Genomic DNA, 27259 nt, shown 5'->3' with positions numbered 1-27259 from the left:
GAATTCCCTCCATGAATAAAGGAAATCTACTGCAGAGCTCACACAAAGGGATCCTTCCCTTTAGAGCAGAAAAGTGTGTTGCTGGAAAAGCGCAGCAGGTCAAGCAGCATCCAAGGAGCAGGAGAATCGACGGTTTGGGCATAAGCCCTTCTTCAGGAATGAGGCTGGTGTGCCAAGCAGGCTAAGATAAAAGGGTAGGGAGGAGGAACTTGGGGAGGGGCATTGGGAGTGCGATAGGTGGAAGGAGGTCAAGGTGAGTGTGATAGGCCGGAGAGGGGGTGGGCGCAGAGAGGTTGGCAAGAAGATTGCAGGTCAAGAAGGCGGTGCTGAGTCTGAGGGTTGGGACTGAGATAAGGTGGGTGGAGGGGAAATGGTTGGGACTGAGATAAGGTGGTGGGGGGAGGGGAAATGCCCGAAACGTCGATTCTCCTGCTCCTTGGATGCTGCCTGACCTGCTGCGCTTTTCCAGCAACACATTTTTCAGCTCTGATCTCCAGCATCTGCAGTCCTAACTTTCTCCAATTCTTCCCTTCAGTAAACTCTCCCATCATATTACCCAACATATCAGCTAAAGCAGGATGCACTGCGCATGATCTAGCCAACAAAGCGACCCCGGGTGATTGATGTCAGCACCGGACCAATGAAAGGACGGTGGGCGGAACTGGAGGACCTTGCGGGGCGGTTGGTACTCCAACCAATCATAGTGAATGATGGGCGGGACTAGACTAAACCACGTGATCACCCTTGCGCGTGGCGCAGAGTCGCTGTAATGAATGCTCGGGAAGTTATGGAGCGAAAGGATACGTTAAGTAAAGAAATAAACAGGGAAACGAGAGAAAAACTGTGTTCCTGTGAGAGTAGAGGTTTTATAAACAAATTGTGCACGTCGGAAAACACAAATTTGAACGTCCCAGTCCCGCGTTTGCAGTAAATGGGGAATTGCCTCAGCGCGGCTCCAGGGCTGAGTGAGCGCCGCCATCTTTATTCGGGGCAACGATTCACTGGACACGTGCGGAGCCGCCATCTTTGTAGGGGGCAAGGTGCAGCGTTTCTCTGTTAAAAGTCATAGGGCAGGATTGACACAGAGCATATTCAAATCTAGAGAGATAGGTGTTTATTTTTGGATTTGTTTCGTCATTCATTTAAATAATTTGGATGTCAACATAGGAGGTATAGTAAATAAGTTTGCAGGTCATACAAAATTGGAGGTATTGTCGACAGGGAAGAAGGTTACCTCAGAGTGCAATGGGATATTGATCAGATGGGGTTTAATTTAGATAAATGTGAGGTGCTGCATTTTGGAAAAGCAAATCAGGGCAGGACATATACACTGAATGGCAAGGCCCTGGAGAGTCTTGCGGAACAAAGAGACCTTGGACTGCAGGTTCATAGTGTTAAAAACAAAATCAATAAAGTTTAGATGAGATCACCAAAACTGGAAACGAGACAATTTATTCTACGATCTTGCAAGAATCGGACTCCAATTGTACAGAAAAATTGAAGTGAGGAAAAATTCAAATTACTACACCAGTTGTACCTTTGAGTTGTGTGAGGTCATCTTTCCCGACTATGACTGGCTCCTATACGACCCAATCTTTCTTATTGATTTCTATTAATGCCCAACTATGCTCCACCCTTATTGCCCCATTCTCTCCAAGTTGGCCACTTTCCCCTCTGTAAGTGTTGACACAAGGCTAAACCTATATCTTGATGTTCCTTCTCACTTGTCCATTGACCATTATCCATAGGTATATCATGATCTGGTTCAACATTTTGTATCAACTCTGCTGGTACATTCCATCCCTGCATATTTCATTGACTTGTATAGCTCAAGCATTTTGGTTATCTCAGCGTTTTGCTGAAAACACAAGTTTTAAACAAAACTTATTTGAACTTTATTTTAAACATTGAACTTATTTGAAACCTATAATAATTACACACTAAAATTAGTATTTAATTAACCATAATTATAGATTCTCTTCCCTAAATACTTATAGAGTTAATAGTTCTCTTGCTGAACCCCTTTTTCTGTATGCTTTTTCTATATCTGCAAAACAACACTTTTCCCCATTTCTAACAATAGTTCCTTGCCAGTCAAGTTGCAGGTAGATAGGATAGTGAAGGAGGTATTCAGTATATTTTCCTTTATTAGTTACAACATCGAATATACGATGTGGGAGGTCATGTTGCTGTACAGGACATTGGTTAGGCCACTTTTGGAATATTGTGTGCAATTCTGGCCTGCCTCCTATCAGAAGGGTGCTGTTAAAGTTGAAAGGTTTCGAAAGGATTTACAAGGATGTTGCGAGGTTTGGAGGATTTGAGCTACAGGGTGAGGCATAAAAGACTGGGGCTGTTTTTCCTGGACTACCATGGGCTGAGTGGTGATGTTATGGAGGTTTATACAATCATGAGGGGCATGGATAGGGTAAATGAACAAGGTGTTTTTCCTGGGGTAGTGGTGTCCAGAAGTAGAGGGCATTGCTTTAGGGTGAACAGGGAAAAATTTCAAAGGGGCCTAAAGACCAACTCTTTAATGCAGTGGGTGGAATGAGCTGACAGAGGAAGTGGTGGAGGCTGATACAATTAAAACATGTTAAAGGCCTCTAAATAGATAAAAGATATGATTAGGAAGCGTTTACAGGGATATGGGCTAAGTAGTTGCACATGGGAGTAGATTAGGTTTGGATATTTGGTTGGCATGGATGAGTTAGACCAAAGGGTCTGTGTCGGTGCTTTACATCTCTATGACTGTGGGATCACAACAGCTAATATTGCTCTGATTCACCTCTGGGCTCCCTCATGGCCACTTTGTCAAAATCTAGCTTCCTCAGTCTTGAACAGTAGGTGTATTTTTGGTCTAATTAGTATTTTACTATTACTTTAACAGAGATTCTTGTAAATTAATTTTTCACTGCTGCCCAGCCCCTGCTCTATTATCAGATTATTTTTTTCTAGAAAATCTTTGACAGTCAAGAATTCTTTTTTCCAATAAGCAAGTGTATTTTCCTTCCATTTCTGACTATCAAATTCTGCACCATTTTCATTCCCTGTAATCCATTTTGCACTCCCTGAAACATCAACTGTGTTTCTCCTTCCACAGATACCAGTGATTAATGCCAAAGCCCTGTTGCCTGTGGAGAGGGTGATGTTTGACTTTCTTGTACAGCTGCAGTTTGTGTGGTGAAGGTACTCCCACAATGTGGTTGGGTAAGAGACATTACAGATTACTCATTCAGCAACAGTGATGATTTGAAGATAATGTCCAAATCAAGAACATGCTTCCAATTTCACAAAAATATTATTGGGAACTTTAGACATGAGGCCAGAGAAGGATGATATTTGGTCAGGTGAACAAAAGCATTGCCAAATGAGCAGGTTTTGAGGAAAGTCTGAAAGGAGGAAAGCAGATCTGTGAGGTTTTGACTGCGAATTTCTGACCTTGTTGCTTTAGCAACTGTAGAAACAGCCACACAGGTGAAATAATGATTTAACAAATCATTGGGAGTCTTGAACAGAATGGGTTGTCGAGGTCTCAAAGGGTGTGTGATGCAGTGAGCTAGGAATTAAATCAAGGGTGAGAATTTTAAATTGGAGTATGTGGGCCGGGTGCTGGCAGGTGAGACGAGATTGGGATATCTGGTTGGCATGGATGGGTTGGAACGAAGGGTCTGTTTCCATGCTGTACATCTCTATGGCTCTATGTTGTTGCTTATGAATAGGAGCCTTTTTATTGATCAACAATGTTTGGTACAAGGGAGTACTTGGGCAGCAGAGACTTAGGTTTTCTTGAGATTTCAGGGAGGTTGAATGTGGGAAGCTGGCCAGGAGTGTGTTTGGATAATGAAGTCTGGAGATAACACAAGATGGATGAGAGTATATGAGCTGAGATGAGGGTGGAATCAGCTAGAAATAGTGGTCTTGGACTGGGACTGAGCTATCACACTCTCCTCACCTCTGGGATTCAGCTGGTTGTCAGGTTGTGAATCAGGGCAGTATCACAATTGGGAGCTGAGTGGCCCTGGTGGAACCTAAAATGAGTGTCACTCAGCTGCTGGTTGATAGCCCTGTTGATGACGACTTCCATCACTTTACTGCTGATCGAGTGTGGACTGACAGAAAGAAATTGTCTGGGTTGGATTGCCCTTTGTCTTTGTGTTGAACATGCCTGTTCCACATTGTCCGTCGATGCCAGTGCTGGAGGGGTACTTGGCTTGGTGGGTGGCAAGTTCTGGAGCACAAGATATCAGTATTATTGCCAGAATATTGGCAGGGCCCATAGTCTTTGCACTACTTAACCATTTCTTGATGTTATTCAAACTGAATTGAACTGCTTTAAAACTCATATCTGTGATGTTAGAAACCACTGGAGAAGGCTGAGATGGATCATCCACTTGACACGTCTGGCTGCAAATTGCTGCAAATACTGTCATCTTATCTGGTGCATGGTGTGTGAGGCCCCTCCATCAGTAAGGGTGGGGATATCTGTGATGCTTCCTCCAGTGAGTTGTTTAATTGTCCATCACCGTTCACAGCTGGGTTAGCAGAACTGCAGAGCTCCGATCTGTTCCATTGGATGTAGGATCACTAAGCTCTGTTGCTTGCTGCTGATGCTGTTTGATGTGCAGGTGGTCCTGTTTGGTAGATTCACCAGGTTGGCACTTCATTTTTAAGTGCTGCTCTTGGCATGCCCTCCTTTACTGTACATTTGTGATGGTTGAGAGTGGGATTTACAAACCCATGATAATACAGATTGTGCTGGAGTACAGTTCTGCTGCTGTTGATGTCCCACAGTGCCTCAGAGATACCCAGTTTGAGATCCTACATCTCTTCAAAGTCTGTCCCATTTAGAACGGTGATAGTGTCACTCAACACGATGGAGGTTTTTCTCAACTTTAAGGCAAGACTTTGTCTCCAAAAGGAATGTGTGATGGTCGCTCTTACTGATACTGTCATGGACAGATATATCTGCAGCTAGTCAATTCATAACAATGAGATCAAGTATGTTTTTCCCTCTTGTTGGTTCCCTCACCACCCGCTGCACTCAGTTGAGCAGCTATATCCTTTAGGACCTGACCAGCTCAGTCAGTAATTCTGTTGCAGAGGTCGTCTCGATTGTGGATATCGAAATCCTGTACCCAGAGTATGTTTGACGCCATTTTACTTCCTCAGTGCTTCCTCCAAATATTGTTCAACATGAAGGAGAACTGATTCATCAGCCGAGAGAGGACAGTACGTGGTCATCAGCAGGAGCCGTGAGACTTCCTGGTGTCCGGAGTCAATGCTGAGTACTCCCAGGGCAAATCCTCCCTGTCTGTACACTACTGTACCATCACCTCTGCCTGGTCTGTCCTGCCGGTGGGACAGGACATATCCAGAGATTTTAGGAGAAAGTGAAGACTGCAGATGCTGGAGATCAGAGTCGAGAGTGTGGTGCTGGAAAAGCACAGCAGGTCAGGTGATGAAGGGCTTAGGCTCGAAACGTCGATTCTCCTTCTCCTCGGACGCTGCCTGACCTGTTGTGCTTTTCCTGCACCACACTCTCTATCTAGGGATGGTGATGATGGTGTCTGGTCATTGTCTGTAAGGGTTGATTTTGTGAGTATGATTATGTCAGGCTGTTTCTTGATTGGTCTGTGAGACAGCTTGGCACATTTTGGCACCAAACTCCAGATGTTAGTGAGGAGGACATTGCAGCATTGAGAGGGCTGATTCTGTGGTTGTAATTTCTGGTGCCTTGTTAGATACCAAGTGGTCTATCCAGTTTCATTCCTGTGTTGAGACTTTACAGTGATTATTTCAGTGAGCTGGGCCACTGTCAAGTTGGCAGGATTTTTTTCGCCATTGACAATGGTTTCATGGAGATCAGGAGATTCCTAATTCCAGTTTTTTTTTTCTTGAATTCAGACTCCACCATCTGCCAAGATGGGATTCGAACCAGGACTTCAGTCATTTGTTTTAATATTCTGGATAAAAGTTAAATACATTAGGTTTGTTCATTCATTTTAAATATCACTTACCCAGGTTTTGTTTCTTTGTGAAACACTGTCCATCATCCTGTCTCCTCCATCCTTCTCTCCAACAACAAGAGTTTGGAGCACATGGAGTTTCTCTGTCACTAAGACTGAGATAATCCGATCTGCTGCTTGCTTCCCTCCCTCCCACTCGCCCGCCGAGCCAAACTGCCTCACGTGGTGTTCCCGGTTTTTGTCCTAAACTGACATCTTTCTCCAATCTCATGTCAAGCCTTATCAGAGCTCACCTTGAACCTTTACCCTAATCTCACTAAACTACAGACTTTCCAACTCTCTTTCCTCCTCCTCCTCATCAGTCCCCCTCACCGATTCACAGATATTGTTCCTTGTTCTGTCTTTTCTGTTTATGTCCTTCTCTTCCAAAATCCTGCTCCATCTCCACTCTCCAACTCCTTTCTGAATTTCTTGCATTTGGTGTCCTTGGTCCCTCCTGTATCTCACGTACAATGCCAGGAGGTGACATTGTGCAAAAGCACCATGTTGGGTTTCACATGTACACTGACGATGCCCAACTCTTCCTCCCCATCATCGCTCTACATTACTCCACTGTTACTCAGTTATCAAACTGCTTACCACACTCCCACTACTCGATTAGCTGCAGTTTCCTCCAATGAAACATTGTCACGGCTAAACCCATTACCTTACTGCTGAGCCCCTCCCTCCCACTGGGAACTGTCTAAGGCAGAACTACACTTTTCACAATATTGCTGTCATATCTGACCCCAAGCTGACCTTCTGATCAGACACCTACACAATCCCAAACACCAGGAATTCCAATCTCAAACGTTGTTTGTCTCTTCCTCACCCCAGCTCCATTGCTACTGAAACCCCTTACCCGTGTTGGTGTCCCCTTAAACTTGATGAATCTGAAACGGAAGCCTTGATTCCGTGACTGACACAGAATCTGGTTTCGGACTCCCCCATGATGGGAAACATCCTCTCACTATTTATCCTGTCAAACCCCTTAAGAATCTGGTGGTGGGGTTTGATTGTAGGTGGTGGAAATGGCAGAGGATGAGGTGTTGTATCTGGGTGGATGGTAAGGACTTGGGGAGGGTTCTATCCTTGCAGTTAGAGGTGTGGATTTCAAAGACAGAGGTGCGGGAAGTGAAGGAGACACATTCAATGGTATTGACCACATGGGAGGGGAAATTGCAGTCCTTGAAAAACTGGGCAATTTGGTATGTTCAGGCGTTACTGGAACACTGCAGTAAGCATGAGACACAGATGTTGGCCAGGGCACAGGCTCGTGTGTTAAAGTGGCAGGCAGCTGGAAGCTCAGGGTCTGTTTTTGCAGCAGAACATAGATCATTAGTCGCCATTTCCGCCACCTCCACTGAGATGCTGCCAGACACAGGTTCCTGTTCCCTCCATTAACAGCAATGCACCCCCCCAGCCAGATCGTAATCCACTCCTTTGTCTTTCCAAATGTTCTGGTTTCTCTTTGGGTTCTGTCCCTCCCTATTATTTACTCTTTAACCCCTATGTCCTACAGTACAAAGTTCTGCAGGTTAGTTGAATTGGCCAAGATAAATTTCCCATAATGTTCAGGGATGTGTAGGTTAGGTGAATTAGTCAGGAGAAATGTAGAGTAATAGGATAGGGGAATGGGAATGGGTATGGGTCTGGTTGGGATACTCTTCGGTGGAATGCTGTGGACTTTTTGGGCCGAATGGCCTATTTCCACACTGTCAGGATTCTAATTTTCCCAGCTCCCATGGGTTCTGAGGAAGGGCCACTGGACAGATTTCTGTTCCCAGATGCTGCCAGACCTGCTGAGATTTCCCAGCATCTTCTGCTTGTTGTTCCTGATTGACACCATCCATACACCTTCCGGGTTTAATTCAGACAGGGGGAGGATCCCACCACTGACCTCACAATGGGGTCCAGCTGATTGATGGCAGCTTCAGACCAATAGGAAAAGGTGGTGGGAGTGGTGGACTAAGTGGAACCAGCTGGTCATCCAAACAATGGGAGTGAATGAGGGGCGTGGCCAGTGGGATGACACGTCACCAGTAACTCAGCCGATGCAGTGCCATGTGACACGGCCAGTGGTGAATGTGGGAGTCGCAAACAGGGAAGGGGAGAGTGGCCTCAGAGACAGGGAGATAATGAGTCACTTTAGACTGGGAAGTTTTAATTACACGGTTGGTTAGTCTGAATTAGAAACTCTGGGTCCCGTGTTTGCAGCAGATGGGAAAACGGCTGCGGCCCTCACACGGTGACAGGTCCTGGGATATGGTCGCCATCTTTATTCGGGGCAAGGTACAGGTGAGGCACATGTGCATGTCCCCTTCCTAGGATGTGGGGTGCGATTTGAAGAGAGGCATTTACACATCAAGCACATACCAAGAGAAAAGTATGTCTTTACTATTCTTCCTTGCACTGACTGTGAGTTTTGTTTTGTGAACTCATTTCATAGGATATTCAATCAGAATAATTGAGGCTGGGATCTCAAAGCAAATTTTTGCAGTCAATGGAGTCATCAGGATCTGAACATCATTGGCATTTAACTGTGGAAGGAGAAAGGTTTGTTCTGTTTGCGGGAAAATATTTCTAATATTTTTGTTAAGCAGAAAGATGTACAAATTCGTGGTTGGATCACCCTTTGGGTATGTGCTGCCTTCTGGGCCCTGCAGCTGAGGAAGGAGATATTGGCCTGAGAGGGAGCACGTATTTATCCAAACTACACCTCGTCTCTTTGTAAGAACTGTCAGATTTCGATCCAATCACCCACTTCATGATGTTAACCTTTCAACTCTTTATTTTCAATTACCTGCAAACTTCTCATTAAAACTCCTTTTGGACTCAAATTCTAGCACCTTTCCAGGTGGAATGTTCCAGCTTCTGACAACTGTCTGTTCATTCAGAAACTGCTGAGGTCCATGTTGACTCTGGGGTTACAAAGGGCTGAATTGAAAGATGAGGAGCTGTCCCTGAGCTCCCATTGAGATGCATTGGAACAGTACAAGAGGCTGAGGGCAGTGTAGGTGTGAGCAGACAATGAAAATGACAGGGCTGCACTGTGAGGGCTGCTTGGCTCAATGAGAGTGTTTTAGAGTTGGATGTAAACAGTGAGGGAGAACAGGGAGAAGGTGAAACTGAAACTCCGTTTTGGTTCAGGCCATTCAGAAACTCATATGATCCCAATGGGAACAGCCAATTTTTAAGTGATACTTGCGGAGTATTTCTTAACAGTTTTTAAAGTATAACATAACAGGTGAAGTAAAGATTGGTGCTTTTGATTTTAATAGAAATGTTTGTGTGAAGGAAGGTTGCTAATTCCATTAAATTCTCTTAATGGGTGTAACTAAATGAATAAAGAGAGACATTGAGATAGGAGCCCTCAGACCCGTGGTGTGCTCCTTTTGCACAATGTGGGAAATAAGGGAAGCTTCCACTATCTCTGACGGCTATGTATGCAGGACGTGGACCCACCTGCAGCTACTGGGAAACTGCTTTTCAGAGCTGGAGCTGAGAGTGGACTCACTGTGGAGCATCTGCAATACTGAGAATGTTATGGACAGCACGTTTAGTGAGTTAGTCACACTGCAGGTGAGGGTTACACAGGCAGAAAGGGAATGGGTGACCATCAGATCAAGAAAATAGACAGGAAGGGAGTGCAGGAGTCCCCAGTGGTTTTCCCCTTCTCAAACAGGTACAGATATACCACTTGGGATTCTGTTGGGAGGTTACGGGTGGGGTAGCCTCTCGGGAAATCAGCAACAGTCAGGTTCATGACACCACAGAAAGGTCTGCTGTACAGAGCGGGAGGAAAGAGAGTGGCAGGGCTAAAGTGACAGGGGATTCAATAGTCGGTGCACAGACAGGCACTTCTATGGCCACAGACATGAATCCAGGATGGTATGTTACCTCCCTGGTGCCAGGATCCGCAATAGCTTGGATAGGCTATCGGACATTGTGGAGCTGGTGGGTAAACAGCCCATGGTGGTGGAATCTTCTCACTATGAAGACCATGGATCATTTACATACTCCACTGCTTCCCACTCCTATCTGCTTCGAAAAGAGGATCACAGCGAAACACGGAATAAAATGGGGTCAGAGTCTCTGGTATAAAACTGTTTAACACAGTGCTCCCATCTTATCCATACTGGTCATCAAGCACACATACTCTGTATGATCATCTCATACCTTTTTGATATTAGAATAGATGATACATAATTAGTTAATGTTTTGATGAGGAAAATGAGCAGAGAGGTTTAGTAATAATTTCTGGAGCTCAGAGTGCATGAATCTGAATTAAAAATGGGCTATCCTCAAAGCTGGAATTAGAGAAAGGCACTTAGCACAGAGATTTGTGGGGCTCGAGGAGATTATAAATACAAGGAGGATTGTGAGAATGGATGATGTTACAGAGACAGATGTTTTGTGATACATAGAATGTGAGGATTCTGAGGCTGGAGAGGAATTACAGAGATAAGGAAGAGTTGTGAAGCTGATGAAGTGACAGTGATAGAGAGAGTTGTGAGCATGGAGCAATTTACAGAGACACCGCGAGTTAGAGTCTTAAAGTTATTCAGCATGGAAACACACCCTGTGGTCTAACCAATCCATGTCGACTATAATTCCAAACGAAACTAACTGCACCTGCCTCCAAATATTTCCTATTTATGAACTTTTGCCCATGGTCTTTTAAAGATTGTAATTGTATTCACAGCTCCCATTTCCCCTTGCAGTTCATTCCACAAATGTAAAAATATCCTCATATCGATTAGGATATCTATAAAATATCTATAAAACATCCTAAAATCGATTTAAAACCTTTCTCATCTCTCTTCAAAATGTGTGCACCCGAGTCTTCAATCCCCCTGCGACCCCCCGGGCATTCATTTTATCTACATTCTCCGTGATTTTATAAACCTCTAATAAGTTCACCCCTCAACCTCCTATACTCCAGTGACAGAAATCTCAGCCTATCCAGCCACTCCTTCAACACCACCCCTCCATTCATGGCAACATCCTGGGAAATATCTTCTGAACCTTCTCTAATAACATCCTTCCTATAACGGGGAACCAGAACTGGACGCAGTATTGCAGAAAAGGCCTCACCAGCATCCTGTACAGCCTCAATATTACGTCCCAATTCCTCTACCTAAAGGTCTGAGCAATGAAGGTAGGTGTGCTAAATACCTTCTGAACCACCCTGTCTACATATGACACAAGACCTGAAACACTCGGTCTGTTTGTTCTTTGTCACTACTCAAGGCCTTACTTTTAATTAGTGAAATTAATTAATGAGGCTAAAGGCGATGTCTGTTTTATCAAAATTTAATATCTTACATTTATTCAAATTAAACTCCATCTGCCCCTCTTCAGCCCATTCACCCAATTGATCAAGATTCCTTTGTAATCATAAATAACCTTTGTTACTGTCCACTTTAACAGTTTTGATGTCACCCGCAAACAAAAATGGACCCAGCACCGATTCCTGTAGAACACTACTGTTCACGGGCCTCCAGTCTGAAAAGCAACCCTCCACTATTACACTCTGTTTCCTACCGTTAAGCTAGTTTTGTATCCAGTTGGCAAGCTCTTCCTGAATCCCATATGATCAAACTTTGCAAATTGGTCTCCCATGCAGAACCTTGTGAAAGGCTTTACTAAAGTCCAAATAAACAATGTCTAACACTCTGCCCTTGTCGATCTTCTTGGTTACTACCTTAAAAAGCTCAATCAAGTCTGTGAGACAGCCTCTTGTGTAACCATGTTGACTGTCCCTAATCATTCCTTAACTCTCCAAATACATGTAAACCCAATCCTTCTGAATGACCTCCAACAGGTCACCCACCACTGAAGTCAGACTCCGAGGTCTACAGTTCCTAGGCTTCTCCTTCTATCCCTTCACAAACAAAGGTACAACATTAGCCACTCTCCAGTCATCAGGTAGCTCACCCGTAGTTATCGATTATACAAATATTTCTCCATGGTGCCCACAATTTCCTCCCACCCAAACTGTTCCCATCCTATCACTTCAGTCACTTGCCCTGTCTGATCAGCCAAGAAAAGGTCAGGTGTTGCTTGCTTTCTGATAGGAACATTTACATATTGATAAAGAACATTTTCTTGGACTCGTTTAACAAATTCTTTCCCAACCAAACCTTTCACACTGTGGTAGTCCCAGTCAATGTTTGCAAAATTGAATCATCTACAATTACCACCTTATTATTCTGACTTTATATCTGAGATCTCTTTGTATGTTCCTTTAGTTCACTCTGATTATTGCAGCGTCTATAGTGCCATCCGACCAAGGTGATCATTTTTTAAATTTTGAAAACACAATTTTATTTTTAAAAAGCTCTCCTCCGCGATTTAAAAATAAAGCTTTTTGTTTATTCACTCAGTTGATGTGGGTGTTTACCCTGAGGGCAGTTGAGAGTTAACTACATTGCTGTGGGTCTGGAGTCACTTGTCGGCCTGACCAGGTGAGGATGACAGTTTCTTTCCCTAAAGGACATTAATGAATCAGATGGGTGTTTTCGAACAATCGACAATAGTTTCATGGTCATCATTAGCCTTTTCATTCTCGATTGTATTGAATTTCGATGCCACCATCAGCCATGTTGGGATTCTAAACCTAATCCTCGGAATATTACATATATTACTCGTCTATCAAGAATACCATCTGGCCATTACCTCCCTTTTTAGCAGAGTTTTAAAAAAACATTCCCTCATTCTACAGGTATAATTTGTGATAAAATACTCAAATGTCCATGTGTCGGCCTCTTCAAAAGGTCACTCAACAGAAATCTGTTTGGGGGGAAAATATTTCACTTTTTTGGGGGTTTTTTTATTTTACATTTTTGAGGTAAAAGAAACAAAAATGAATCCAAATAAAAATCTTACATCACGGACATGTAATTTCTGAAGCTGGAGGGGGATTACAGGGACGCTGAGAGTAGTGTGGCTGGAGGGGGATGACATAGACAGGGAGGGTGTTGAGGCTGGAGGGGGATTACAGAGACAGGGAGGGTGGTGAGGCTGGAGGGGTATTACAGAGACAGGGAGGGTGGTGAGGCTGGAGGGGGAATTACAGAGACAGGGAGGGTGGTGAGGCTGGAGGGGGAATTACAGAGACAGGGAGGGTGGTGAGGCTGGAGGGGGATTACAGAGACACTGAGGGTGGTGAGGCTGGAGGGGGATGACAGAGACAGGGAGGGTGGTGAGGCTGGAGGGGGAATTACAGAGACAGGGAGGGTGGTGAGGCTGGAGGGGGATTACAGAGACACTGAGGGTGGTGAGGCTGGAGGGGGATTTCAGAGACAGGGAGGGTGGTGAGGCTGGAGGGGAATTACATAGACAGGGAGGGTGGTGAGGCTGGAGGGGGATTACAAAGACAGGGAGGGTGGTGAGGCTGGAGGGGGTTTACAGAGACAGGGAGGGTGGTGAGTCTGGAGGGGGATTACAGAGACAGGGAGGGTGGTGAGGCTGGAGGGAGATGACAGAGACAGGGAGGGTGGTGAGGCTGGAGGGAGATGACAGAGACAGGGAACGTGGTGAGGCTGGAGGGGGAATTACAGAGACAGGGAGGGTGGTGAGGCTGGAGGGGGATGACAGAGACAGGGAGGGTGGTGAGGCTGGAGGGGGATTACAGAGACAGGGAGGGTGGTGAGGCCGGAGGGGGATTACAGAGACAGGGAGGGTGGTGAGGCTGGAGGGGGATGACAGAGTCAGGGAGGGTGGTGAGGCTGGAGGGGGATTACAGAGACAGGGAGGGTGGTGAGGCTGGAGGGGGATTACAGAGACAGGGAGGGTGGTGAGGCTGGAGGGGGATTACAGAGACAGGGAGGGTGGTGAGGCCGGAGGGGGATTACAGAGACAGGGAGGGTGGTGAGGCCGGAGGGGGATTACAGAGACAGGGAGGGTGGTGAGGCTGGAGGGGGATTACAGAGACAGGGAGGGTGGTGAAGCTGGAGGGGGATTACAGAGACAGGGAGGGTGGTGAGGCTGGAGGGGGATTACAGAGACAGGGAGGGGGGTGAGGCTGGAGGGGGATTACAGAGACAGGGAGGGTGGTGAGGCTGGAGGGGGAATTACAGAGACAGGGAGGGTGGTGAGGCTGGAGGGGGATTACAGAGATGCTGAGGGTGGTGAGGCTGGAGGGCGATTACAGAGACAGGGAGGGTGGTGAGGCTGGAGGGGGATTACAGAGACAGGGAGGGTGGTGAGGCCGGAGGGGGATTACAGAGACAGGGAGGGTGGTGAGGCTGGAGGGGGATTACAGAGACAGGGAGGGTGGTGAGGCTGGAGGGGGATTACAGAGACAGGGAGGGTGGTGAGGCTGGAGGGGGATTACAGAGACAGGGAGGGTGGTGAGGTTGGAGGGGGATTACAGAGACAGGGAGGGTGGTGAGGCCGGAGGGGGATTACAGAGACAGGGAGGGTGGTGAGGCCGGAGGGGGATTACAGAGACAGGAAGGGTGGTGAGGCTGGAGGGGGATTACAGAGACAGGGAGGGCGGTGAGGCTGGAGGGGGATTGTTGTCCAAACATCACTATGGTGTACATGGACTGCAGCATTTCAGGAAGACAGTCTACCACCACTTTCTCCAACACAAAGGTGACCAATCAATACTGGTCTGGGCAGCAAAGGCAACCCCCAGTGAATAAAACCAAGCAGTGACCTCTCTGAGCTGACTGGCTGTGAAGTTATAAACATCTCTGGAAATGGAGTGGACAGAGAAGAGAAACAGTGTCATTTCACAGCTGTCCTCCGAGAGTCCTCACCCTTGGAAGTACTCAGAGCCGGGGATCAGCTCAGTGGGTTTCAGTCTCTTCAAACATCAATCTTAGTCTGTTCTACTTTATTAAATCTACAATAGTGAGTAAGGTGAGGGTTTCTTTTTAATGTCTTACAGTCTCTTGATTAAATGTTTAAAATATAAAACATAAGCATTGTTATTCTCGGGCAGTATTTTTCCAGCAGTAAGACTGTGCCTTTTTCTTGGTCTGTAGATTGTTAAGGCAGAGAGATGGCCTGTTGTAGAGTGGCATGCTGTTCCTGTCGGATGAGGGAGATTAGGGAGAGTCTCCATGATCCTGATGATTATGTCTGCAAGAAGTGTGAATGTAAATCCTATTGGATCGCATGTATTAGTGGAGGAGTGATTAAAGGCAGTGAGGAATTGACAGGAGCCTGGGGGTGTGATAAGGGGCAGTCTCAGGATTACAGGATACTGCAGATACAATCAGGTAGATGGGTTACCTCCAAGAAAGCTAGGAGGGGTAGGCAGGTAGTACAGCAGTCTTCTCTGGCTATCCCCCCTCTCAAACAAGTATACTGTTTTGGAAAATGTAATTGGTAATAGACTTTCAGGGGAATGTAACACTGACAGTCAAGTTACTGTGACTGAGACTGGCTCTACTGTAATGTGAGGTATATCCAGTTCCACACGATCAATGGTGATAGGGGACTCTCTAGTCAGGGGCACAGTCTGCTGTTTCTGCAGCTGACAGTGAGACATCAGAATGGGGTGGTGCCTGGGTCAAGGATGACCCTGAGATGGTTCAGAATCTTCTCAAAGGGGAGGATAACCAGTGGGAGGTCATTGTACATTGGTACCAATTTCATGGCAAGGGGAAAGCCTGGGGTCCTGACGAGCAGGGAGATTTGCTCGTGCCACTCGGGAGGCATTAAACCAGTGAGGGATTCAGGGTAATCCTAAAGAGATAGTGAGAAAAGAGGTGAGTCTGAGACTGGTCCTGTTCACCAGTCAGACTGTCAAGGCAGGCGAGAGCAAGCCACAGAATGAGGTGCGATGGACCAGTTACACTGCATTTATTTCAGTGCAAGAGACCTGACAAATCAGGCAGATGGGCTCAGGATATGGTTTTGAACAACATGGTACTGGAATATTATAGCAATTACAGAGGCATCACTCAGAGATGGATAGGACTAGCAGCTTAATATTCCAGGGTATAGATGCTATAGCAAGGTTGGAAGGGGGCAACAGAGCAGGGGGATAGGCATCTTTGGATATTCCTCGGAGTACATCCAGGCAGTTATTTGGGTGGCAGTGAGGGGATGATCATCTTATTGGGATTGTATTATAGACCCTCTCCCAATAGTCAGCAGGGAATTGAGACAAAATTTTACCGAGAGATCTCAGTTATCTGTAAGAATAATGTAGTTGCAGTGATAAGGGGTTTTAATTTTACCAACATGGCCTCGGAGTGCTGTAGTTTTAAGGGCTTGGATGGAAAGGTATTTGTTCAGTGTGTACGAGAACGTTTCAGATTCAGTTTGTAGGATGTACCTATTAGAGAAGGAACAAAACCTGACCTGTTTTCTTTATTCATTCACAGAATGAGGCTGTCACTGGCTCGGCCAGCATTTATTGCTGCGTTTACCCAGAAGGCAGTTAAGAGTCAACCACGTTGCTATAGGTCTGGCGTTCCATGCAGACCAGACCAGATAAGGATGGCATTTTCCTTCCCTAAAGGTCATGAGTGAACCAGATGAGTTTTCCAACAATTGACAATGGATTCCTTGTGTTCACGAGATTATTTTTTCCAGATATTTATTGAATTCACGTTCCACCATCTGCGGTGACGGGATTCAAACCCAGATCCCCAGATCGTTATCTGGGTCTCTGGATTAACTGTCTAGCGATAATTTCACTCCGTCGTCAGGACATGAGGCAGGGTGAGTGACTGAGGTATCAGTGGGGCAGCACATCAGCACCAAAGATCCCACAGTATTGTGGCTCAGTGGTTAGCGCTGCTGCCTCAGCACCAGGGACCTGGGTTTGATTCCAGCCTCAGGTGACTGTCTGTGTTGGAGTTGGCTCATTCTCCCCAGTATCTGTGAGGGTTTCCTTCGGGTGTTCCAGTTTGCTCCCACAGTCCAAAGATGTGTAGGTTAGTTGGATGAACCACGTTAAATTTCCCATAGTGTCTAGATGCAGTAGATGAGGTTTTGGGATGTGCAGGCAAATCTCTGCCTGATGTGAAAAGATCCTTTTGTGGTCTTGGACAGAGGTCAGAGGGAGGTGTGGCCACACGTTTTACATTTCCCATGGCGGCAAGGGAGGGTCAAGGGTGTGGAGCGTGGGTTGCTGGGAGGGTGTGGACCGAACATGCGAGGTGCAGAGGGATGGTCTCTGCGGAACACAGATAGAGGTGGGGAGGGAAATATGCCTCTGGTGGTGGGGTCTGGCTTTAGGTAGCAGAAATAAGAGGTTAATGTGCTGTATCTGGAGATTAGTGGGGTGGAAGGTGAAGACCGCAGGGTTATATTCTTTATTGTGGCTGGAGGGGTGGGGTAAAGGTGGAGGTGCGGGAAGTGGAGGGTATGTGTTGGAGGACATTGTTGATCAAGTCAGAGGAAAATTCCGGTCCTTGAAGTTGGCCTTTCTGGGATGTCCTGGAGTAGAATCCAAAGAGTTTAAACAAATATATCCCAGACAAAAGATTAACTGGACCAGAGAATAGGACCCCTTAAAGGTCAACAAGGCTGTCTATGGAACCACAGGGGGTGCGAAAGATATGCAAATATTTCACTTCATTTTTACTGTAGAAGTATATGGAAGCTCGAGAGTTTGGAGAAATAAACAGTGATAACTTGAAAAGTGTCCATGTTATAGAGGAGGTGGTACTGGATGTCTTAAATCGCATCAAGATGGATAAAGCCCTGGAACCTGATCAGGTGTATCCTGGAACTTTCTGGAAATCTAGGGAAGTGATTGTTGGGCCTTTCCTGAGGTATTTGTATCATTGATAGCGACAGGTGAGGTGCCATTATTTTTAAAAGGTGGTAAGGAGAGGCCATGGAACAAGAGAACAGTGAGCCTGAAGTCAGTGGCAGGCAAGTCGTTGGAAGGGATTCTGAGGGACAGGATATCCATCTATTTGGAAAGGTAAGGAATAATCAGGGAGAGTCAATGTGACTTTGTACATGCTCAATTGTGTTTCACTAACTTGAGTGAGTGTTTTGAAGTGACAAAGAAAATTGACTAAGCCAGGCGGTGAATGTTGTTTATATGGACATTCAACAAGGTTCCACAAAGCAGACTGGTTAGCAGGGTTAGATGACATGGAATGCAGGGAGAGCAAGCCATTACAAAACTACCTTGAAGGTAGGAGACAGAGGATGATGGAGGGTTGCTTTGCGGACTGGAGGCCTGTGAGCAGCAATGTGCTGCAAGAATGGATATTGGACCCTGAAATAAATGACGTGGATGTGAATATATGAGGTATGGTCAGCAGGTTTACAGAAGACACCAAAATTGGAGGTGTAGTGGACAGTGAAGGAGGTTAGTTCAGAATACAACAGGATCTTGATCAGATGGGCCATTGGAGCAAGGAATGGCAGACAGAGTTCAATTTAGATAAATGTGAGCTGTTGTATTTTGGAAAGGCAAATCAGGGCAGGACTTATACACTTAACGGTAAAGTCCTGGGGAACATTGCTGAACAAAGGGACCTTGGAGTGCAGGTTCATAGTTCCTTGAAAGTAGAGTCACAGGTAGGCAGGGGAGTGAATGCAGCATTTGGTACGCTCCCCGTTATTGGTCAATGCATTGAATGCAGCTGTTGTGACGTCATATTGTGGCTGGACAGGGCACTGATTAAGCCACTTCTGGAATTCTGTTTTCAGTTTGAATTACTCTGTTCTGGGAAGGATGTTGTGAAACTTGAAAACGTGTGGACAAGATTTACAAAAACGTTGCCAGGGTTGGAGGACTTGGGCTACAGGGAGAGGGTGAATAGGCTGCGGCTATTTTCTCTGGAGAGTCAAAGACGGAGAGGTGACTTCATGGAGATTTATAAAATCACGAGGGGTGTGGATAAGGTGAGCAGCCGGGGTCCTATTTCCTCAGGTTAGATGGGTCCAAAACTAGAGCACCTGGGTTTAAGTTGAGAGGGCAAACATTTAAAAGGGATCTAAATGGCAACGTTTCCAAGCTGAGTGTGGTATGTGTATGGGAGGGGCTACCAGATGAAGTAGTGGAGTCTCATAAAATCACAACATCTAAAAGGCTTCCAATTGGGTACATGAATAGGAAGGGTTTTGATGGATACAGGCCAATAGCTGGTAAATGGGAATCCATTCGTTTAGGATTCCTCGTTGGCATGAACGAATTGGACCGAAGGTCTGTTTCTTTGATCTTAATAAATTAAGATGCATTCCTCTATTTTGTGGAGAGCTAGCTGAAGCACAGATAATTATCCTTGGAGCTGAGAAGGTGAAGCAGTGATTTCGATCTGGTGCAGATTTGGTTCCAAGGTCTTGAATTTGCAGAGAGAGAGAGACGAATTGTTAATACTGTCACAATTTTTAGTAACTACTTTCAAGTAATTGGCAAATAATACAAAGTGAAAATGTGAACACTATTTTACTCAGTAAGTTCTGAGCATCTAGAACAGTCTGAACGACACAGATTCAGCAGGTATTCTGAAACAGACTTAGAATTTTACTTTTTAAGGAAAGATTTGGGGGGCTATGGGCACATGGGAGGGGACTTGGGACAGATTTGCAGCATCTCCAGAGGGAGAGAGTACAGCCCCAATGGACTGAATAGCCCCCAGGCCCTGCGCTCCTTGATACTGTCCCATTCACTGTGAATGATGAAGCTCATCCCAGGGCAGAGAGAGGGATTAGCCCTCCACTCTTATCACAATGGGGCCCGGCTGATTGATGGCAGCTCCAGACCAATGGGAGGAGAGTCTGTGTGGTCCTGCAGCCAATAGGAGTGAATGAGGGGTGTGGCCAGCAAGACAACACCTGTCCATGAGCTGTGCAGGTGCAGTGTCACTGTTTGGGTTTGGGAGAGACAGTAGAGACTGGGACAGAGGCTGTGGGACCTGAATTACAAACTCCCGGTAAATTAAAACTAAAAGAACTGCGGAAGATGTAAATCAGAATCAACAACCAGAAGTTTCTGGAAAAGCTCAGCAGGTCTGGCAGCATCTGTGAAGAGAAATCAGAGTTAAAGTTTCAGACCCAGTGTCCCTTCCTCAGGACAGATGTTCCTAAGGAAAAAAAAGTCAGTTTTAGTGCAGAAGTTAGTGTGGGGGGAGGATAAAAGGAGTAAAGGATAGGTGGGGATAGAGTGAGAAGAACAGTTGGATAAAGGAGTCGATAACGATCTGGCTGGGGGAGGGTGATTAGCTGTTAATGGAGACTGTTAGTGGCTAACCATAGGTAGTGTGTAATGGCAGGCTGTCAGAACAAGGCCTGGTGTGTGGGGTAGGGGGCTAGGGCATGGGGTTGTTAACCTATGGTTAGCCACTAACTGTCTTCGTTGTAAGCTGTTGCCCACCTATATCACTCCACGATTGGAGCTGCCGAGGACACAAACCTTTGGAATATCGTCCTTAACCCCCACTGTCCGCCTTAAATGTGTATCTAAAAATCGTTCTCTTTAATCAACGTTTCCATCATTCGTGAAGCATTTTAGGAGATTTGTCAATGTGAAAGGCTCCATACAATGCAGGTAGTTGTTGTTATTGTCTGACATCAGGAGAAACAGGGATGAGCCCTCTCACACTGACCTGATGAACAACAGCAAAATCAGGAAGCACTGAGCATGGTCGAGCCCACAACGGGCCTTGGATCATTGATGTCAGTTCAGGACCAATAAGAGTGGGGGAATGGGGGCTTAGAGGTGCTAGTTGGTCCTTCAACCAATCGGAGTGAATGAGGGGCGGGACAATACTCAACCACGTGACAGCACAGTTGTTGTGATCAAGGCATTGGAAATGTGTGAAGGTGCAGGGCAGGGGAAAGGAAAGACATATTGACCAGGAAGAGAAGGAAATTTTCACGGTATAGGATGAGAGGTTTTACAGGACTTAGTGCACATTGTAAAACACAAATTTGAAAATCCCAAATTCTGCACCATTTTCCCTCCCTATAATGCATTTTGTACTCCCTGAAATATCAACTGTGTGTTTCTCCCTCCACAGATACCAGTGATCAGTGCCAAAGCCCCATTGCCTGTGGAGAAGGTGATGTTTGACTTCCTTGTACAGCTGCAGTTCGTGTGGTGAAGGTGTTCCCACAATGTGTTTGGGTAAGAGCTGTTAGAGATTATTCACTCAGCGACAGTGAAGAGTTGACAATGTGTGTGCAAATCAACAACAGTTTGTTTTTTTTGTCATGGTTATAATTCCACAGAAATACTATTGAGAACTTCTGACATAAGGCCACAGATGGGGATATTATGTCAGGTGATCAAAAGAATTGCCAAATAAGCAGGTTTTCAGGAATACCTTAAAGGAGGAAAGCAGGTCTGAGAGGGTTAAGGTGTGAATTCCAGACCGTGTTGCCTTGGCAACAGTAGAAATAGCCAGACAGGTGAAACAATGAATGAACACATCGTTGTGAATCTGAAAGAAAATGAGTTGTTGGGGTCTCACAGGTTGTGTGATGCAGGGAGACAGGGATGTTCACAGTCTGGAATTACATCAAGGGTGAGAATATTAAATTGTTGCTGGTTAATAGGAGCCTTTTGATGTATCAACAAGTTTTGGTACAAGTGAGCACTTGGGCAGTAGGGTTTTAGATACTCTTGAGATTACATGTAATTTAATATTGGGAGGCTGGCCAGGAGTGTGTTTGGATAATGAAGTCTGGAGATACCACAGGGATGGACGAGTATTTCAGTAAATGGTCTGAGGCTAGGGTGGAGTTGGGTGATGTCACTGATGTAAGAATAGTGCTTTTGGAGTTGGGCTGCTCCTCCTCCTCATCACCCCCCCCCTCCCCAATTCACAGATATTGTTCCTTGTTCTGTCTGTCTGTCTTTTCTGGTTATGTCCTTCTCTTCCATTCTGCTACAAACTAATATTGGACCCCACTGTTGTTGCAAAAACCTACTCCATCCCGACTCTCCCTTTCCTTTCTGAATTCCTTGGATTTGGTGTCCCTTAAGGATCTCTACTTGGTCCCTCCTGTTTCTCACCGAAATACTGCCAGGAGGTGACATCGTCCAAAAGCACCGTGTTAGGTTTCACATGTACACTGACAATGCCCAGCTCTCCCTCCCCATCATCGCTCTCAATTACTCAGTAATCAAACTGCTCATCACACTCCCACTACGGGATTGGCTGCAATTTCCTGCAACGGAACGTTGCAATGGTTAAACCCATTGCCTTCAGTTGCTATTACAAATTACATTCCCTGACTGCTGAGCCCCTCCCTCTCACTGGGAAGTGTCTGAGGCAGAACCACACTCTTCACAATATTGCTCTCATATCTGACCCCAAGGTGACCTTCTGATCAGACATCTACACAATCACAAACACCAGGAATTCCAATCTTTTAAATGTTGCTTGTCTCCACCTCACCCCAGCTCCATTGCTAATGAAACCCTGACCCGTTTCGGTGTTGCCTTAAACTTGACGAATCCAAAACAGAACCCGTGATTCCATGACTGACCCAGAATCTGGTTCCAGACTCCCTCATGATGGGAAACATCCTCTCAGTATTTACCCTGTCAAACTCCTTAAGAATCCTACATGTTACAATGAGATCACTTCTCATTCTTCCCAAATCCAATGAGTAGAGTCCCAACTTCTTCAGCCTTTTCTTAAAAAATATTCCCTGCAAACCAGGGTTCATCCCAGTCAATCTTCTGTGAAATGCCTCTGATGGAATGATGTATTTCCTTAAATAAAGGGACCAAAACTTCTTTCATTACCCCAGATGTGGTCTCACTCGCACTTTATAAAGTTCCTCTCAGGTATGTACTCCAAACAACTCCCTTTAAACTTGTACAGATGTTCTTGGAAATGCTCAGCAGGTCATGCAACATCTGTGAAGAAAAAATCAGGTCAGGTTTCGGGTCTGGTCACCCTTCCTCAGATACGTTAACTCTAATTTCTTTTCACAGATGCTGCTAGACCTGCTGAGCTTTTCCAGAAACTTCTGTTTCTCTTCCTGGTTTACAGCATCTTCAGTTGTTTCGGTTTTCATATCCTTGAAACTTGCCATCTCCTCTAGAATTTGTCATTTCCACCTTGGAAAAAAGATTCACATTTGTTTGGACTCCCCTACTCTGGGGGGAAAAAAGAAAGCATAACTAGTCACCATATCATTGCTCCTCATAATTGTATAAAGTTCGATAAAGCCACCTAAAGTGTCCAGTGCTGCAGGGAAATAGCCTCAGCCTATTCAGCCTCTCCCTATGGTTCAAACGTCCAATACTGGCAACACCCTGGAAAAACTTTTCTGAACTCTTGCAAGTTTCCCAACATCTTTCCAATAGCAGGGAGACTGGAATTGAAAGCAGTCTGGGGATTCCAAAAGTAGCTGAGCCAATAAACTGTACAACCGAAACATGATCTCCCAACTCCTTTCCTCAATGCACTGCCCAATAACAGCTAGCATACCGCACACCACCTTCACTGACCTGTCTACCTTCAACCCCACTTTCAAGGAACTATCAACCCGCACTGCACGGTCTGTTTGTCTGTCAACACTTCCCAGGAACTTGTCATTAAGAGGTTGAGTCCTATTCTGGTAACATCTTTCTGAAATCAGGGAGACCACAATTGAATACATTATTCTAAAACTGGCGTCACCAATGCCCTACTCAGCCACAACGTGCCCTCCTAATCCCTATACTCAGTGACAGAATCCCTACAGTGTGGAAGCAGGCCTTTCGGCCCATGAGACCATCCCAACCATCGGAACAGCATTCCACCCTAACTCTGTAACCTACCATTACCCAAAGCTCATTCAGCTAACCTGCATGGTTTTGGATTTGTGGGAGGAAATTAAGAGCACCCAGAGAAAGCCCACGCAGACACACAGGGAGAATGTGCAAACACCACACAGACAGTGGAGTCGAATCGAATCAGCACCTTCCATTCAATGTTCGTGCCCCAAACGCCACATCCAGCACCTGATCTCCCTGAAACTCTACTTTCCAAGAACTATGCAGTTGTTCTGAGCCCTTCAGAGAGAATTAAGGTGAGGAGGAGAAAACAGGAACACGGTTGAGTTTTAGATCTTTAAAATAACTCTCCATCTTCCCCCTCTGTTCCCCCCCATCTCCACCCGCTCTGTCTGCTTCCCTCCACCCCCCCCCCCCACGGGTCTGTTCCACCTTTCTGTCAGTTGCCCCGCCCCCCCCTCCCCCTGTCTGTTCCCCTCCTCTCCAATCCCACTTTCTCTCCCCACCCGTCTCTGTGGCTCCCCTCTCTGTCCCCCCCCTCTCTTTACCCACCCATTTTTGTCCCACCCCTCTCGATCCACCCACCCCCTGTCTGCCTACCCTCCCTCCCAGTCCCCTAGTTCTGTACTCCCCCACTGCAGAACAAATATCTTGTCTATTTACCCTATCCATGCTCAGCCTGATTTTAAAAATCTCTTTCAGGTCACCACTCAGCCTCTGACACTCCAGGGAAAACAGTCTATCCAACCCTGGCAACATGCTATAATTCTTTTCTGATCTCTTTAAAGTTTAAGAACATCCATCTGATAGGAAGGAGTACAGAATTATATGGAATATTGATTCAGCAACTTTTGCAATATCCTGTTCAGCCGCAATATGATCTCCCAACCCCTATACTCAATGCTCTGACAAATAAAGACAAGCAGACCAACTGCCGCCTTCACTATCCTATCTACTTGCTAATCTCCTGTCAAGGAACTATGAACCTGCACTCCAATGACTCTGTTTAGCAGCACTCCCCTGGAACTTACTATTAACTGTATAAGTCCTGCTAAAGCTTGCTTTTCCAAAATGCAGCAGCTCGCATTTTGCTAAACTGAACTCCTCAGTCCATCAACCATCTGATCCAGATCCTCTTGTACTCTGAGGTAATCTTTTTCACTGTTTACTACATCTCCCATTTTGGTGTCATCTGCAAACTTACTTAAAATACCTGTTATGTTCACAACCAAATCATGGATATAAATGACGAAAAGTAGTGGATCCAGCACCGATCCTTGTGAGACTCCACTGGTCACAGGCCTCCAGCCTGAAAAGCACCCTCTGCCTTCTACCTTCGGGCCAGTTCTGTACTCCATGCGATCTAACCTTGCTGACCAGTCTCCCATGAGGAACCTTTTTCAAACACCTTACTGAAGTCCATGTAGATCATGTCCATGCTCTGACCTCAGCAATCCTCTTTGTTACTTCTTCAAAAAAACTGAGTCAAATTCATGAGCTATGATTTCCCATGCACAAAGCTGTTATTAGTATCCAGGATTTAACTGTACATTGGGGTCTGCGTTGCCTAGTTAAAGGTGTTAATATTCTGGATGAAGTTCAAGTACACCAGCATTTTGTCAGTGAGTCTGTATTGAGTCTTGTTAATGTCACCAACACAGGTGAGTTCCTTTTGAAAGGCAGTCTCTGTATCCCTTGCCCACCAGGAAATAGTGTAAGTGTCCTTGCCTCTGGACCAGGAGGATCGGGTTTGGAGTTGAGTAACAGCATCTTTGAAGAGGCTGATTAGTAAACCTGCCCAAGCCACCAGGCCATACTGTCTCCCAGCTGTCCCTGCCTGAGCCTCCAAACAAAACCTTCCTGTAGTTTCTCTCCTGTCAGACTCTCCTATTGCTCAGTTTGTCCAGGATCCCCTCCTGCTGCTGCACTGCTCCTGTCCCTCACTGACCTGTCCATCCCCCAGTGCCCTCCACATTCATTCATTGATTATAATCTTGTTATCCCAGTCCTCCAGCCCCGCCCCCTCCTGTCGATAGAGACAGCTCAGTGGTTGGCACTGCTGCCTCACAGCACCAGGTACCCGGGTTCGATTCCGGCCACGGGCGACTGTGTGGGGTTTGCGCATTCGCCCTGTGTCTGAGGGGTTTTCCTCCGGGTGCTCCGATTTCCTCCCACAATCCAAAGATGTGCAGGGCAGGTGAATTGTCCATTCGAAATTGCCCATAGTATTAGTTACATTAGTTAGGGGGCATGGGTCTGTGTAAGTTACTGTTAGGAGGGTCGGTATGGACTTATTTGGCCGAAGGGCCTGTTTCCATACTGTAGGGATTCTGATATATTGGGCAGCAGCTACTGTCAATCACCCGGACTCTGTATGATCGGGAGCACGTGCTGTAGGAGGGGAGACCAGTGCGCGGGCGCAGTGCTAGACAATTGTGGGACTATGTGTAGCATAGGTCAGTGCCTGGGAAGGAGGCTGTGGGTGTGAGGGATTAATCTATCATTAGCAGCTTCATCCCTCTGGGAGCAGGACCCAGGGGAATGGCCCTTCTCTTGCTACCCTGACATGTGATCAGACTATCCGTGGTGCAGTGTTTTGCAGAAAGTTATCAGAACTCTTTTGTGAAGATTCAGGTTTGTTATGGAAAGGGACAAGGATGGGTCTGCAGTTAGAATTCTAATTTGGCTCATTTTAGTAAGATGGGTCTTGGCCAGAGTGTGCAGGAAGCAGTGTATGCAGGATGGTTCTCATCAGGAGCTAGGAAACTGAATTCGAAGAGAGAGTGTGAGAGGCATGGGTGTGGAGGAAAGGAGTGGGGGGAGATTGGTTTGGATTTCAGTTCACAGAAGAGAGAAATTGTGAGACTGAGGTTTAAAGCTTTGGGGGAACAAGAAAACTACAGTTTAATACTACAATTGTCTTATGAATTTCCATCCTGTAATTAACAGTGGTAACTTGTGTGCTCTGTTGTATGGTACTGAAAGGGTGGATTTGTGGATGAGAAATTCAAATGGAATTTCATGTTCAGATCTGATAGTTACTTGATCCGTGCCGATCTGAATATCATTGGCCTTTTCATGTGGAAGGAAAGGTGTGTATTCTGTCCGTGGGCGAATATTTCAAATCTCAATGTGACTGCAAAAGTCCTGAGACCATAAGACATAGGAGTGGAAGTAAGGCCATTCGGCCCATCGAGTCCACTCCGCCATTCAATCATGGCTGCTGGGCACTTCAACTCCACTTACCCGCATTCTCCCCGTAGCCCTTAATTCCCCGAGACAACAAGAATCTATCAATCTCTGCCTTGAAGACATTTAGCGTCCCGGCCTCCACTGCACTCTGCGGCAATGAATTCCACAGGCCCACCACTATCTGGCTGAAGAAATGTCTCTGCATTTCTGTTCTGAAATGACCCCCTCTAATTCTAAGGCTGTGTCCACGGATCCTAGTCTCCTCACCTAACGGAAACAATTTCCTAGCATCCACCCTTTCCAAGCCATGTATTATCTTGTACGTCTCTATTAAGTCTCCCATTAATCTTCTAAACTCCAATGAATACAATCCCAAGATCCTCTGCCGTTC

At 45.9% G+C, this 27259-nt stretch overlaps 1 long non-coding RNA gene across 4 annotated transcripts in view; it reads left to right on the top strand.

The window, feature by feature from the left end:
- Nucleotides 1-731: 731 nt before the first annotated feature.
- The window catches only part of LOC140469145 (uncharacterized), a 47754-nt gene continuing 21226 nt past the window's right edge, over nt 732-27259 (top strand). For 2 of the 4 annotated variants that reach the window (XR_011955978.1, XR_011955976.1), the window contains exons 1-2: nt 3057-3210; nt 20963-21069. This is a non-coding gene — a long non-coding RNA (uncharacterized lncRNA). Of the gene's footprint in view, nt 810-3056; nt 3211-20752; nt 20823-20962; nt 21070-27259 lie in introns of those variants that run through there. The other 2 variants (XR_011955977.1, XR_011955979.1) reach the window with 2 other exon arrangements.

Source organism: Chiloscyllium punctatum, chromosome 48 (genome assembly GCF_047496795.1).
Source record: "Chiloscyllium punctatum isolate Juve2018m chromosome 48, sChiPun1.3, whole genome shotgun sequence".
NCBI lineage: Eukaryota > Metazoa > Chordata > Chondrichthyes > Orectolobiformes > Hemiscylliidae > Chiloscyllium > Chiloscyllium punctatum.
Note: the sequence above shows the minus strand (reverse complement) of the source record. Positions and strands in the feature narration are given on the sequence as shown.